The sequence below is a fragment of the Paroedura picta genome, chromosome 9, assembly GCF_049243985.1.
Source record: "Paroedura picta isolate Pp20150507F chromosome 9, Ppicta_v3.0, whole genome shotgun sequence".
Classification (NCBI taxonomy): Eukaryota; Metazoa; Chordata; class Lepidosauria; order Squamata; family Gekkonidae; genus Paroedura; species Paroedura picta.
Window position 1 is genome coordinate 19,943,599 of NC_135377.1, and position 16,292 is coordinate 19,959,890.

At 46.6% G+C, this 16,292-nt stretch overlaps 1 long non-coding RNA gene across 1 annotated transcript; it reads right to left on the bottom strand.

Annotated features, from left to right (window-relative positions):
- Window positions 1–1,393: 1,393 nt before the first annotated feature.
- On the bottom strand, window positions 1,394–16,231 carry LOC143844530 (uncharacterized). The gene is made up of 3 exons (XR_013234013.1): window positions 15,488–16,231; window positions 5,323–5,567; window positions 1,394–1,475 (listed from the first exon to the last, which is right to left on the bottom strand). It is a non-coding gene; the product is annotated as an uncharacterized LOC143844530 (long non-coding RNA).
- Window positions 16,232–16,292: the final 61 nt, after the last annotated feature.

The window sequence follows — 16,292 nt, forward strand, 5'->3', positions numbered from 1 at the left end:
GAACGAGGATCCAGGAGACTTGTGTTTGTCATGTAGAGTTGTCACACTGGGCTTGGGGAATTCCTGAAGATTTGTGTGTGATGACTGTGAAGGTTAGTTTGAGGAGGGAATTTTAAAGGATTGTGATGTCATAAAGGCTGCCCTCTGAAGCCGCCATTCAGGGGTGGCCAAACTGTGGCTCTCCAAATGTCTATGAACTACAGTTCCCATGACCCCCTGCCAGTGCTGGCAGAGGCTCATGGGAATTGTGGCTCATGGACATCTGGAGAGCCACATTTTGGCCACCCCTGCAGTAACCAACTTATATCATCCAGAGATCGTTTGTCATTCCAGGCAAACTCCAGGCCCTACTAGGAATTGGCAACTTTAGCTATAGAAGCTGGCCTTTGGCCAGTCTCTTTCAGATTAGCCTACGTCACTTAGTTGTTGTTGTGATAATAAAATAAGGGAGGCAAGAATATTGTTGTAAGATATTTTGAGTCTCTCCTGCAAAGAAAGGGTGGATTCCCAATAAAAATAATAATAAATATATTTAATTGATGTTTATACTGGCATTTAATTGCAGTTAAGCTGCTTCAAAATCCATTTTTAAACCTAAAAAGCATTGTAAAAATATATTACTACTACTACAATTTATTTCTTGCCACTCCTGAGACTGGCTCATGGCGGGTTACAAGTTGTCCATGCTAAAACCCCAATAAATGCTGTCTAGCACCAGGGGAGCCCCAATCTTCCTCGCTACCCCGGCCTCAACCATAAACCTGGCAGAAGAGTTCCATTTTGCAGGCCTTGTGGAACACTGAAAGCTTGAGCAGGGTGTGAGAGTGGGAACTGGAGGCAGAGATAGCGCTACTTTGGCTCCACACATTTCCTTAGCATGTGGCTTGCTGGTTGCTCTCTCTAGCTCGCGCTTTTTAGCTGGGGGAATCCACTTTATGCAATTCCCCAGCTAGCACTTTAAAATGTAGCTTCCAGTTTGCTGCTTGGACGCTGGATGTTGGCGACATTGTGCAAAAAATATGGTGTCTGCATAAGGTAAGCATTTCAATATATTTATTGGGTGCGGAATGGCCCTGGTGTCTCAGCCTTGAACTGGACGGCCTAGCCTAGCTTGATCTCATCAGATCTTGGAAGCTAAGCTAGGTTGGCCTTGATTAATATTTGGATAGGAAACCCCACAGAAGTCTAGTTTTGCTACGCAGACGCACTTCCCACCACTATATGGCTGCTCCCTGCTCATTCAAGAGAGGAACATTCAAGAGGAACATTTTGCTTGAATTCTCAGGTTTTCAAACCTGAGTACTTGGGAGCAAAAATGTCAAAGGATTCCAAGTCGTATCCAAGCTTTGTAAACCCAGCTGAGCATCTGTGCCCTGTTGTGTTTAAATATAGCTCCTTTGAGAGGCACTCCAGGAAAAAGATCCGTATGTTTTCCCCTACAGGAGTCTTCCAATGCCCCCTTAGGGTCACCGAACCTGAAACAAAAGAAAGTCCTTTTTGATGCTCTCTTCCCATTCCTTTGAAGAGGCATTTGATGCATTTTTTGCTGAGAAGTGCAGCTTCTCATTGACCGCTATTGTTCACACACTCCATGCATAATCCCTCAAGGACTTATTAGCTAAATTGTGTCAATACGCTGTAGCCTCTTTCTGAGTCTCTATGGTTTCTAAGCTGCACTTTGTGTACATCTTAGCTGCAAAGCAGAAAAAGGGGGAAGAATGATATGAAAGGTTCCATCAAGGTTAATTTTTTAAAAGATGGCACATGAAAAGCTCAGAATGTAAAATTCCTCACTTTTGCTGTTTGCTGTTACCCTTTACTAGCAACTATTGCCTTCCTATGGATACCCAAGTTTTGCTTCCCAAGTTGTGTGATCTTCTGCATGACCATTTCCGCACTAGCAATATTGTTCAGATTTGCATTTTCAAAGGGCCGACTTTTCCTTCCATTTCCACAATAAAATCCGCCCCCCCCAACTGCAGTCCTGAATTGCCCTTTGACTTACCAAGAATTTTGGAAATTCCTGACTACAGCAATTCACTTTGTCAAGTTGGAATCTAATGTGGGGCTGCCCAATGGGGAAATGCATGCATTCACATTTTTCCCCACACTCACTTTTTTGAGTAATTTGTGTACGCCCATTTCCTCATTGCCATGCTTCCTCCCTCCCCCCCCCGTTCCGAAAAATCTGCCTTTTTTTAAAAAGGGTTGCATTACAGAACTGTTTCTAAGTATTTTTTTAAGCAGTCCTTCACAGCAGCACTGTAATGTGATAACCTATGGGTTTTTAAAAATATATATGTTCAGTACACTTTGGGGGGAAGGGGGAGGAAATCAAAGACGCAGAATACAAGAATTAAGGGGCTCAATGAAAAGAAAGGTGCAAGCAGGCAACATGTTGAGGGGAAAAGTGGAAGGGAGCAAAGCATGATGGGAGGCTGCCTCCATCCGACTCAGATACAGAAAGCATATTGCAAATTTCAGCCTGGAAAATGAGGGGAGGAAAGCCCCAATGTGGAAAGCCAAGAGCCAACTTGCAGCAGCCAAAGGAAATCCAAAGCGAGGTTAAAACAAGGTGTCTCCTAAAGCGGATGAAATGCTAGGGGTGTAAAATCAGGTTCTCTGCAATTGGAGGGGGGTCGGGGTCTAGAATACATAGCAGAAGCCACATCTATTGGGGAGGAGACCAGCCCTGCAGAAGGCAAAGAAGCCTTTTCTTGGTGATCACTTTCTTTTTGAATGTTGCATCCTCTCTACTGTGGATGTTTTAAAGACGATAGGTAACTTCTCTGTGGGAAGTTCTGACAAACAGGCTGGGCTTAACTTGGTCCTGAGGCCAATCACACTGAGGCCAATCACACTTTTCCAAACCAGGGCATTACTACCAAATACACATGGCCCCGCCTTTGGATAACTACCAGATGTGCTTGCCGAAGTGTTTAGAGGAGGACCTCAGAAGAGGAACGTTGTTTGTGGGCAAGTCTCTGGGAGAGAGGCAAGTGTAGACAGCTGGGTCTCATACTGTTTAGAACTTTACAAGGTAAAACCAGCAGTTTGATTTGTACAGTCAGGAAGACCATGAAGATCTTTCAGATCTGAAGTGACATGGTTACCGCACCAGTCCAGGACTGTCATAGTTTGAACTAGAGTTTCCAAATACTTTGGAAAGGCAGGACTACAGATAGCACATTGCACTAAGCAAGCATAAGCAAAGAGAGTCAAAGAAACACTTGGCCTATGGGGATAACTGTCGTAACAGAAATCACCTTTCACATCAAGAAATGAGTTTCTATGCCTGTAGCGAAATATAGGACTTTGGTCTCCTAAGTTGCTGATCCAGCAGGTTTCCCGAATATTGAAATCCCCCAAACAGCTGGGTAATAAGTTGTGAAGAATGCAGAGGAATCTTTAAACCGCCCGTGGCGCCACGGGCGCCACGGACTAAATAATTCGCTAAGGGGTGTAAAGGTGGGATTAGTCCGTGATGAGGAAGGGTCTGGATAGGACCCTTCCTCACCACAGACAATTGGAGGGACCAATCGGCAGGCGCGAAGCGCCTGCCGATTGTTCCCTCCGATTCCCAGCTCCAGGAACTGCGAGCCGCGCGCAGCGCGGCTCGCAGTTCCTCCCGGCCTGACGCGGCGAGAGGCGCGAAGCGCCTCTCGCCACGTCAGGCCGCCGACCCAGGGAGCCCCCGGCAGTCGCGCGAAGCGCGGCTGCCGGGGGTTCCCTGCCTGGCGGGCTGATGCGGCGAGAGGCGCAAAGCGCCTCTCGCCGCGTCAGCCCACCGCCAACAAAAGAAGCTCGCCAGACCAAAAGAAGCTCGCCTGACCAGCCCGCCGCCGCCGACCAGCCCTCCGCCGACCAGCGCGCCGACGACATCGGTAAGGCCCTAGCGCCCGCTGCATTCCCCTGCAGCGGGCTTGATTACTAGTTCTGATATAAGTGGTTTAATAGTTCATCAGGAACCCTTCTTGGGTGAATGCTGTGTGCCGGCAGCTCAAACTAATTTCATTTAGAAATCCAACTAAGTGCCATGGTCATTACAAAATGGGATCAAAACATTCATAAACACCACATAATAATGCTCCAGAGACTCTTTTCCTCCCAGTGGTCCCCAACCTTTTTATAACCAGGGACTGGTCAATGCTTGACAATTTTATTGAGGCCCGGGGGAGGGGTAGTCTTTTGCCGAGGGACTTTGCCGCCGCCTGAGCCCCTGCTCCATTTGCTTTCCCACCGGCGCCCCTGACTTCCCGCTGCCCGCTGGGGGGCGCTGCCAGCAGCAGCACGCCGAGGGGGAGCCCCAGTCATGGCGGCTGCCGGAGAGCACCAAAGGTGAGCCAGCAGCAGAGTGGCAGGGCAGCCCCCGAGGCAGCAGCTGGGGAGGAGAAAGAGGAGGAGCCGCGATCCGGTGCCTACTGATCCATGGACCGGTCCCAATGACCAGACCATGGGTTGGGGACCACTGGTTTACACAATGGATTGGATCCTATATTTGATCTATGCTAACAGCATTTCTGTCAGTGGAATGGGAGCCTACGGATCCATTTTGAATCCCTACTCTAGCCACTAAAACATACCGGGTCTTTATGAATATTTGGCCCAGACAATCCTGAACAACTTATTACCACGCTTGGTCTACTTTACTCTTATCATTGTTAGCCCCAGATGGGCCTGCAAGGCTGAAGAGCTGGCAGAACGGACTCGGTTCAATCAATGGGCCTGCAAGATGGAGCTCTTCCACAAGATGTTTGGTTGAGACCAGGCTGAAGAAGATCTATAGCCCCTCTATCTGCTGGGGTCCATGACACCCTCCTCCAATGTTCCAATATAGGACACGTTCCCTGGATCCATGGCAGGAGGAGGTAGGCTTAGTGTGGGCTGGGGAGGGAATGGGGGCTGTTTTAAATGTTATTATTTATTATTGTGTTTTATTGTTATAAAGTGTTGTTGTGAGCCTCCGTGATGATAGACAGTGAACCCTAAATTCAAATGGGTAGCCATGTTGATCTGAAGTAGCACAATAAAATCAGAGTCCCGAAGCACCTTTAAGACCAAGAAAGATTTATTCAGGGTATGAGCTTTTGAGTGCCCTAAAGCAGGGGTAGTCAACCTGTGGTCCTCCAGATGTTCATGGACTACAATTCCCATGAGCCCCTGCGAGCAAACGCAGGAATTGTAGTCCATGAACATCTGGAGGACCACAGGTTGACTACCCCTGCCCTAAAGTAAATGTTAAGTAGAAAATATCCCATGGGATGCAGATTAATGATAAAATACTATTTACAGAACTATATGGAGCACACCACCCGCACCTACCTTCTCTTGTTCTTATCGGTATAGTTCTTTCAAGTGTGATTTACAGCCATGTGCTGTCCTTCATTCTCATTTTTTTTTAATTTATTCGGATATCCTTATGCTAATTCTTTATCAAGAGAACCCAAAGGAAGTAGCTTCTCCCATTCCTAGTGCCAGCTGCCACCTTGGAGGTGTTCTGGATAGTCCTTACTTTCAGCACAGCTGGTGCTAGCGGAGAGGAGCTAGATTTGAATACTTGTGTTGGTCTGCAAGAGAAAATACAGGGAAAGCTGTTGTCAATTTAAAACTGGAAGGCAGACACCTCCACCCACAGACAAATAAATGGCTTTCCTATCCCTGATCTTGGTTATAATTCCAAACTTGCTTCAGCAAAAAAACTAAATGCTCTTTGAGCTTCCCAGATTCCTTGGGATCAGCTATCTACTCTGAACTTTGTTCTTTGCTCTTTCCTTAATGCTGTCGTATTGTTACCTGCATAAATAGCCTGTATTTGCACAAGTGGCACACCAGTGGCTATAAAGCATTATGCAATCCTTTTAAACTTGATGGTACAAACACTATGCTACGGACCCTGACCCACCCATGATACAGCAGATGCTTCTGAGTGATCCTTTGAGAAGCCACTGTGTAATGGAAACAATTTGTAATAACTCTATTTATTTACTGCTCTTTCTTTGCGACATACTAGCTTATCAGCAAGCAAGGTAGTATGTTCATTTGTACTCTAATGGTTACTGCTAAAATCTTGGCAAACTTATCAGGATTTTAAAACAATAACATTAAAAATAAATGTTTAACCGAGAAATCAAACTGTTTGGCGGCTGATAACTTCTGCCGTCAATTTTCCTTGAAATCCAGCATGGATTTAAATACACTTAAGAAGCCTCACGAATTTCAGAGGGACCCAAGGGTGCAAGAGAGAGCACTGGACTGAGGCCCTTCTCCCAGTGGCTGTTTGTCTTCCTTCCCAGGTTCTGTTTGTTTTGAATGGCATAAGAGTTTTAAAAAATCAGTGACTCTCACACAGGAGGCTAAGAAATTATGTTACTTGTAATAGAGGTGGGGACTGGGAGCAAATTCGGACTTGTGCCACTTTCACTAAGTTGGAAAAATCTATAGGAAAGTTTTGGGAATGAAATGGACCTGAATAACATCCACCTTCTAATACAGCAATGAGGATCCATGCACTGTTCTTCCATATGGGGCCTGCAGCCCTGAAAGTCAGGAAGCACTGATGAAGATGTATATGGACAAACTATACCTTCTGCACACTGCAAACTGGCCAGAGTGTGGAATGCCCACATTTTTTGCAGGGTTTTATTGGGAGAGTCCTTGGCCCTCAACTCAGGCCTTGAGTCTCAAAAGCCAGTGTTCCCCCTTCCTGATCCCACTGAATTTTTTAAACTGGGGGCTCTTTTAATGTTCTGTACAAGTCAAAGCAGCAGCACACTGACATATATGGAATAAGGAAGCTGTACAGGCCCTGTATGAAATGTTAGTATGAGGCAGGACTTCTTATGAAGGTCAGTGGAATGAACGTACTCAGCCTTAGTCATGTGAGACAAGAATTTAAAAGTTGTAGCAGCAGTGTCAGGTGGGCTCCTGCACCGTCATGTTGAACAGTGTCCTCCATCTTGGGATAAAATGGCCCCAAAGGCTTCTCCTGCCTGGCCTCTTGTAAGTGTAAAGCAGCTGTGGATAAAAGTCTACCTCCATTCTATGATGAATTTTAAAACCTTGAGAACTGGAAGGTGGGGGATTCAGATTTATAGTACACACACCCATTAATGGTCCCTTTCTTATACTGAAGGGGTGGAGGACATATTGTGTGTGGCAAGACTTGTGGGGATAACCTGGCTAGAAGTCATATTGTCCTTAACCCACAGCCATTTTAACAAAATGTAGAGGTGGGGGGGGGGCACCTCTACATGGCATCCGGCCCTCTCAATTCCTGGCAAATAGATGGGGAAGAAATGGAGATAGTGACAGATTTTATTTTCCTGGGCTCCAAGATCACTGCAGATGGGGACTGCAGCAAAGAAATTAAAAGACGCTTGCTCCTGGAGAGGAAAGCTCTGGCAAATCTAGACAGCATCCTAAAAAGCAGAGACATCACCCTGCCAACAAAAGTGCGTTTAGTCAAGGCTATGGTATTCCCAGTTGCAATGTATGGCTGTGAAAGTTGGACCATAAGGAAGGCCGAGCATCAAAGAATTGAGGCTTTTGAACTCTGGTGCTGGAGAAGACTCTTGCGAGTCCCTTGGACTGCAAGGCGAACAAACCGGTCAGTCCTAGAGGAGATCAGCCCTGACTTAGAAAGCCAGATCCTGAAGATGAAACTCAAATACTTTGGCCACCTCATGAGAAGGAAGGACTCCATGGAGAAGAGCCTAATGCTGGGAGCAATTGAGGGCAAAAGAAGAAAGGGACGACAGAGAATGGCTGGATGGAGTCACTGAAGCAGTAGGTGCAAACTTAAATGGACTCTGGGGAATGGTAGAGGACAGGAAGGCCTGGAGGATCATTGTCCATGGGGTCGCGACGGGTCGGACACGACTTCGCACCTAACAACAACAACAAGAGGTGTGTGTGTGGGGGGGTAGGTGGGAGAAGTTTAAGTAAAAGGTATTGTTAGATGAGTGTTCTCTTGCTAAACCTGGACAAAGCAGGCAGTATTATACCGGTGGGGGGGAACTGGAGTGAACTGGATTTTTTTGCTTAAGAACGGAGGAAGGGTCAGTAGTCACTCAGCCCATCACTGGCATGCTTCAGTGAGCATCCGTGACATCTGCAAAGACCTAATCAACACAGCAACCACTGATAATTGGTGCTGCTATTTGCCGGGGGGGGGGGGGTCACAGTTTCCAGGAACTGCATCTTGTGCAAGGGGCACTAACAAAACGCTGCATCCTAATGACACAGGCACTTCCCCAGGCAAGGCTGTCTGAACTCACCATAAAGACCAAATGTGCAGTTTCCTATTTCTTTAAAAAAAAACCTAACACTGACAGCTTCTAGAAATGCCTTAATGGAAATATCATTTTGATACTGTCGTCTGCAAAATAAACGGTATGAGCAATTCAGCCAAAGGCTGTGGGCTCAAATCACTTGTAGAGGGCGGCATGTTTTGCTCAAAACAATTAGTTGTTCTTCTGGATAAAATTAAGGCTGCTGTGCAAGCCTAATAAAAGCAAGTTTTGTCCTAAATCCCAAGTTGTTGGCTTGTTAATTGAAATTACTGATAAGAAAACCACAAATTGTGGTAAGGTCCTAGTTTGCAGCATCGCGAGTAATCGGTTCTACATTTGATTTTAGATGTGGAGCTATCTTGGAAAGCACAACAATTTTAATGTGGACATGTGAAAATAGGAGTGGGGAGGCCTTCAACTTTTACATCGCAGCCTATCTGTCTCCAATATATTCAATATGACCTCCTTCTATATAAGCATGCACAGCCTTAAACTTTCCACATCTTATATGAGAATGCATATGGTATCATTTCTCTGGCCTTTACAATTGAGGAACCTTGTTTGCAAACATTTGAAATATGTATTAATACAGAATAAAGGTTTATTTATAGTTAAACAATAGTTAAACAATAAATAATTTTAATGGAATTAATGTAATAAGTGTGGTTTATACACATGCCATAATAGATGAATACACTGTACAACACATGATTAATGTCAATATACTAACAGGAAACCCAAAAACTTTTATTCACTTAACTAGCTGGACCCTCTGCAGTGGCACAAGGGCCCATTATGCACGGCCGCCGAAACGGCGATTTCGGGTCACATGGAAAACGCGGAGTGGGAAGACGCGACGCACACCGGTTATGCACGGGGCGGGGCGCGGCGGCGGCAAAACCCAGAGTAACCGATTATGCACGCGGCGATCCGGGCGCCGCTTCTGGTTGCGCCCCGGTCACCCGAAAGCTGCGCTTTCTTCCGTGTTTCACTGACGCGGCTTTTTCGGCGGCATGCACCGAAGCTGCGGCCGGTTGCAGTCGGCTCCGTGCGTTATCGGTGATTTTAGTCGCCGCCATTCCACCCCGAATGTGCGTTATTTCCTCCGTGCATAATGGGTCAAGATGATGCTGGAACGCTTTCAATCTTTACTTTAAAACTGGCACTGGGGGAAAGCTGGTATGAACCGAGGGTCATGGCAGGAGAGGCTGAAGGCCAGCTTGGTGTAGTGGTTAAGGGCACGGACTTCTAATCTGGTGAGCCGGGTTTGATTCTGTGCTCCCCCACATGCAACCAGTTGGGTGACCTTGGGCTCGCCACAGCACTGATAGATTGTTCTGACTGAGCAGTAATGTCAGGGTTGTCTCAGCCTCACCTACCTCACAGGGTGTCTGTTGTGGGGAGAGGAAAGGGAAAGCGACTTTAAGCCACTTTGAGACTCCTTTGGGTAGTGAAAAGCGGCATATAAGAACCAACTCTTCTTCTTCATCCTTTCCCTTCATATCACTTCCCAGACAAAAATCCAGGCTCTCTTCAAACTGTTGATAACAGTTTGCCTGGCTATTTTTCCATTTCTGTTGGACCTTGACATCCATTCAGGTGGGTAGCCATGTTGAACTGAAGCAGAACAAACTTTGAGTCCAGTAGCACCTTTAAAAACAACCAAGTTTTATTCAAGAATAAACAAGCTTTTGCTGGAAAGTACACATCAAAGACACCTTCCTTGCATTTTCTGAATTGCCCATTTACCTATACATTTCTAGATCATCTTTTTCCTCTTGTTGAGTTGATCCATGTTTGGAACAAGGGAACAGTCACACAATTCAAATGTTACCTTTGAATTTTGCCCACATCTTACTTGCCATTATCAGCCTGCAATGCAAATCCCCATATTTGTGACTGTTGTGTGAACTCCTTGTCATGACTTTACCATACCCATTTGGGGAACAGAATGAACAAATGGACATTTATCGGATTTTTTTCCAAATATGCCTGCTGTTCGAGATCTGAGTTAGAATGCTGATCATTGCATGCATTATTATAGCTACTGAACCAAGTCAGAAGCCATTTACTGCTGGCATAAAATCGGGGAAATAGGTTCTTTAGCTACTGGCAGAGGATCCTGCACATAGATCAGTCAAGTCCAATGTTGGTGTCTGTGTTAATTTGTCTGACAGGGCTTACCAACCTTTTCTCTAATGAGAACTTCTGAGTAATGAAAAATATCCCAAGCTACTGGCATGTTACCAGGTTTTGTTTTGTCCTATTAACAGAATATGGATGAGGAAATGCACCAGAAATGAAGCAACCAGCTAGGCAGCAGAGTGTAAAATCCTGCATCCACAACAGTAACAAAGCATCCACTTTGCAATCTTCAATTTGTTTACCTGAACCCCCCCTCCCCTAGCAGTTATTCCACCTCCTTCATTCCACCAGAGGGCTTTTACCCCCAAAGCAGTAAATCAATGGTCCCCAACCTTTTTATCACCAGGACCGGTCAACGCTTGACAGTTTTACTGAGGCCTGGGGGGGGGGTAGTCTTTTGCTGAGGGACGTCGCTGCCACCTAAGCCCCTGCTCCACTTGCTTTCCTGCCGGCACCCGACTTCCCGCCGCCCGCTGAGGGCGCTGCTAGCAGCAGCTGCGCAGTGCCAAGCCGAGGGGGAGCCTCAGCCATGGCGGCCGCCAGAGAGCACCAAAGGTGAGCCGGCGGCAGAGTGGCAGGGCAGCCCCTGAGGCAGCAGCCGGGGAGGAGGATGAGGAGTCGCACCCCAATACCAACTGATCCACGGACTGGGACCGGTCCCTGGACCGGGGGCTGGGGACCACTGCAGTAAATGACATATTGCTATAAGTCAGGGATTTTCAATCTGGGGGTCAATTGACCCTTTCAGAGGAGACGCCAAGGCCGCTGCCACCTCAGTCACCCAAAGGGGAAGGCTGAGAACCATTTACCTGTGACAACGGTGGCAGTGGCCTTGGCAACCCCAAGGGGGTCGTAGGGTTGCGTGTGTGCTGGCAATCATGGAAGGTTGAGAAGGACAGTGCTTGGTGCAGAGGGGTGGTGCTAGGGGCCTCGGCCTTCCATGATCACCAGCGCACCAAAGCTCGCAACCCAGAGACCTGCTGCACCGTGGTGGCAGCAGGGAGGTTGAGAAATGTTCCTGTAGGTGGAGCTTAAGGCTACAGAGGCATGTCAATTATCTGTTTTTAGAAGCCTGGAGAAGCTCTGGCAAGGATAAGTGCACCACTGTGAACAGTCCTAAAAAATCTTCACCTTCCCATTCATACTGCACACAAAGACACTTTGATCTTCCCCTCAAGATTGTATCAAAATGGGGTTTGCAAAGATGGCAAAAAAACGGGTAATCTGTTTAGTAATCAGGGGATGACATTATATAGATTTTTTTTTGTAAAGCTCCAGTTTGAATATTGTAATTTCACTGAACAGATCTGTTTTTCCTTCTAATTTGAACTTTTGCACTCTGAGGGACACAGGGGTAGGGGACATTTCCAACATCTGTTCCACTACATATTTCTGGTAAGGCCTTGGAGGAGGAACGTGTCTCATGGTTGAAGTGCCACTCAACCCTTAACACCCACTCGGTGGCTGCCCCACCCGAGTGCCTCCTCCTCCAACCGGCTGACCTGTCTGTCCAGCAGCCAATCACCTTCTGTCCCCCACCCCTGGCCACTCCCTCCTCCTTCCACTTCCCTCTGAGGCTGCAGATCCCTGCTGTGTGAGAGCTGCCCCTGCCAATGAGTTCCCTAACGGCCTGCAGCCTTTCCAGGTCCTGGGGGGAGGGAGAGGCCGTCCGCAGAGTTCTTCCAACTTCCCCCCCAATCTAGCGTCCATTGTATTCCTGAATGCAACGGGCATGGCCCCTACTGCATACATATATGAGATTAACATGACAAGGTTCTGTAACATCACAAGTTCCTAGTTTTCTTATTTTTCCATATATTGAAAATCCCCAGTCGACTTGTAAAGGAAATTATCGGTTGGTCTGCTGTATCACTGTGCTTATGGCCTTCTTGTTTTGTGTAAAAGCCACCGATGTGAGAACTGACAAGGTGATGATGCCATTAGTTTTCAATAAAGAATAATACCCACTTCAATGCAAGTTTAATCTAAGAGCCATTCTAAGTGCCCATGAATGGCGCTTCCTTGCTTAACCATTTTGCAACCTGAATCGCAGGTGGTACATGTTTACCTTAATCTTCCCTGCAGGCTTGTCACGCCTCTTTGTCATAAATCAGTAGGCTCTCTTTTGAAAGCTTCAACTTAATTGTTGGAAAATGTGAGAAAATCCTTTCATGCAGCCTACTGATATTTATATTGAGCAAGTCTTCATTTTTCTTCCCCAGCAAGGTATGCAATCTCTGCTTTCTATGGATTAGTCAGGTCCACCATTTTGAATACTGTGGGCGAAGTCCATTAATTCTTTTTGTAAGACGTGCCATATAACATTGATTCAGCAAAAGCCCCCCTCTCATATAACTCAACCGTGTCAGTGTTTCAGGCTACATCACTTCCTTGTTTTGAGCATTCTGTGCAGTGTTTCTTTCTAAAGGTATTGTGTCTCATCATTTTGTTTAAAAGATTTACATCCCACTTTTCCAGTCAAGTATTGTTTGAGTGTACATGGTCTGGTCTATACCAAAAGCTGTAGGTTTCTAACAGTGAAATCCTAAACAGAACTGTGTCCTCTGCCCACTGAGGCCACATCTCATAGAATGACGTAATTATGTTTAGGACAGCACTGGAGATAGTAGAGGTTTAACATTTGCATACACAAAAATGCATCTTATTGTGCATGAGTCTAACAATTCTCACATTAATTAACCTCCTGTTTCAGTGGGACTGTACAATATATATTTTGCTATTTCATTTTCCCTTGAATAAATATTAATTTCCATAAAATCAATGGGTAGCAGATTAACATTTTTGAAATTTCTGATTAGTAACACAATATTACATTACTCTCTGATATAAGTTGGGGCAACACAAATTAGTTAGCTGGATGTTAACACAGCGCCAGCATCTATATATAGTTTGTTTCTCATACTGTCATCCCTCAGAGTGGGTTCACAGACCAACTTAAAGCATTTTGGTGCCTTCAGTGTAATTTCTTTTGATTTCAGAAGACTATGACACCTAAAAGCAATATGAAAATGAGATATTAATAGCAATTATTTTAAGAAGCTGATGTTTTAAAAGGTAACTGATGTTGTGAGGACTGACAAAGTGATAATTCCATTAGTTTTCAATGAATGGTACAAAAAGAATAACATCCACTTCAGCAGGCTGTACGTGCAATGCAACTTTAACGTGCACCAAGTCAGCTTGGTGTAGGGGTTAAGACCACTGGCCTCTACTCTGGAAAACTGGGTTTGATTCCCCACTCCTCCACTTGCAATTGACCAGGTGATCTTGGGGCAGTCAAAGTTGTCAGAGATCTCACAGCCCCACCTACCTCACAGGATGTCTGTGGTGAGGAGAGGAAGGGTAGGTGATTGTAAACTGCTCTGAACCTCCTTTGGTAGTAAAATGTGGGATACAAAAAAACAGCTCTTCTCTTCTTAAACATTTGCTCAAGCATTAAAACACTGAAATTATTACTACTTAAGAGTGTTGTTTTAAAAATAGGTTGTCAGTAAAGGAAGCCATGACCCTCAGTTTGCAAGACCTGAGCAAGGCTGTTAATGATAAGAAATGTTGGAGATAAATTCATAAGATGGAAGCAACATATCAGTAGGGATTTCTGCAGGTACTAGCCTGAAAATGGGCAAAATCAACCATTGCCCATACATGTACTTTCTCTGTTGGGGCTCTCATCTTGAGAGCCAGTTTGGGGTAGTGGTTAGGAGTGCGGACTTCTAATCTGGCCTGCCGGGTTCAATTCTGCGCTCCCCCACATGCAGTCAGCTGGGTGACCTTGGGCTCTCCACAGCACTGATAAAACTGTTCTGACTGAGCAGTGATACCAGGGTTCTCTCAGCCTCACCCATCCCACAGGGTGTCTGTTGTGGGGAGAGGAATGGGAAGGCGACTGTAAGCCGCTTTGAGCCTCCTTGTGGTAGGGGAAAGCGGCATATAAGAACCAACTCTTCTTCTTCTTCCTGTTCAACGAACTAAGGGTCAGAAAACCTCCCTCTTTCTTGATCTTCCAAAAACTATGCAAAACTGAACTATTCAAGAGGGCTTTCCTGTGCAGGTAATAAGGCCACATAGTACAAAATGATTGGGACCTGAATATTGCAAGTAGGAACCTATTGCGTAATTTTGTGCTGTTTAATGTGCCCTTTAATACTTATGCTATGCTCCTGTTCCTTCTGATGGTTCCAGTCTTCTAATACCATAATTCCTTAGTTACTGAACATCCCATTTTGTTGATTGTACTGACTCACTACATGCAATCCACCTGGAATCCATTTGAGAAAGGCAGATTTTATATAACATAAATAAACTTGACAGTACATAAGACAGAAAAACATATTTTCATATTCCTGGAGCAGATAAATCACAGGAACAACACCAGGTACATTATCCAAAAGATATGGAGAGCTTTAAAGAAAACTTTGCATGTAATGGCCATATTGGAATCTGTAGATTTCCAAAAGAGATATGGAAACTGAATGTCCATCTAGAGCAGGGGTAGTCAAACTGCGGCCCTCCAGATGTCCATGGACTACAATTCCCAGGAGCCCTTGCCAGCATTCGCCAGCTCCTGGGAATTGTAGTCCATGGACATCTGGAGGGCCGCAGTTTGACTACCCCTGATCTAGAGCAAGGGTATCTAAAGGACCATCCTGCTCTCCAGTGATCCTGCTAACATAATAAAAATATTGTTAATTAAAATACAGCATTAAAACCTCTGACTTCAACATTTTCCAGGATAGAAGTGTCACTTTGAAAGTGGCACTAAAAAACCAACCCTTCTATGTAAAGGGGACTGTTTGACCTGGCACCAAAGAGAGAGTAGCATAAGCACCAAGTGAATCTCAAGTGGAAGAGCATTCCACAGACAACGTACCACTACGGAAGTAGTTCTTTGTTAGCTGCCTGCCTCACATTTTTCGGCCAGGTGCCAGGACTAGCCCCAAGCACAAGCCAGCCCCTAGGGGTCTTATAAGCCATCTTGGAAACAGAGGCAGAAAAGCCAAGCATAAACCGGCGTCCATTTACATACTTACTCGATCCTCCTCCACCTTTCTTCTTGAGACCCCGGGGGAGATTATTACAGAACTATAAAAACGATGCCACAAAGGCCAGAGATACAATGAAAGTGGCGGCCGCAATCGGAGAATGGGGAGTAAAAGCGGCGTCACACAACCCACTGAGCCGGATTTCACAGCGCCTAAACCTCAGGCCAGCGGGACCAAGCAGCGGGGAAGGAGGGGGGGCTCCTTTTAAAGGGCCCCCGTCGGAAGCGCTTGAGGCTCGGCTGCTGGGGACCTTCCTCGGTGGCCTCGGATGACTGAGGCTTGGCCCGAGGCCCCGCAGGGCTGGAGCCGGGAGAGGAGGTTTGAATGGAGCTCATGGCGCTGCGGGGGCCGCCTTGCTCCTAAGGCCTGCTCGGGAGTCGGGGGGCGGGGGGGGAGACCACAGTTCTTGAGCCACCAAAGCCCGTCCACGGCGGGGGGGGGAGGAGGGGACAGTCGAAGGCCCCCACCCTCGCGCGAGCTCTGGGGCGGAAGCCGCTCCCCTCCCTCCCAGGAACAGCGGCAGCAGCAGCAGCCTTGCAGCCGGCCGTGGCTGGGGAGGGAGGCGCGGCTCTCCCGCATGCGCGAGCTAACACGCTCTGCAGTAGTGGCCGGGTGGGTGAAGGCTCTGCGCGCGCTCCCGTCGTCGGAAGAGAGTGCGAGAGGAACAGGGGGACTGGGCGTGTCCAAGGGCGCGCGCGATACGGCACGAGCGCCACACCGCGCGCGCTCACTCACTCACTCTCTCTCTCTGTCTCTTTCTCCTGCCGTGCTTAGCCTGCGGCGGTTGGTGCAG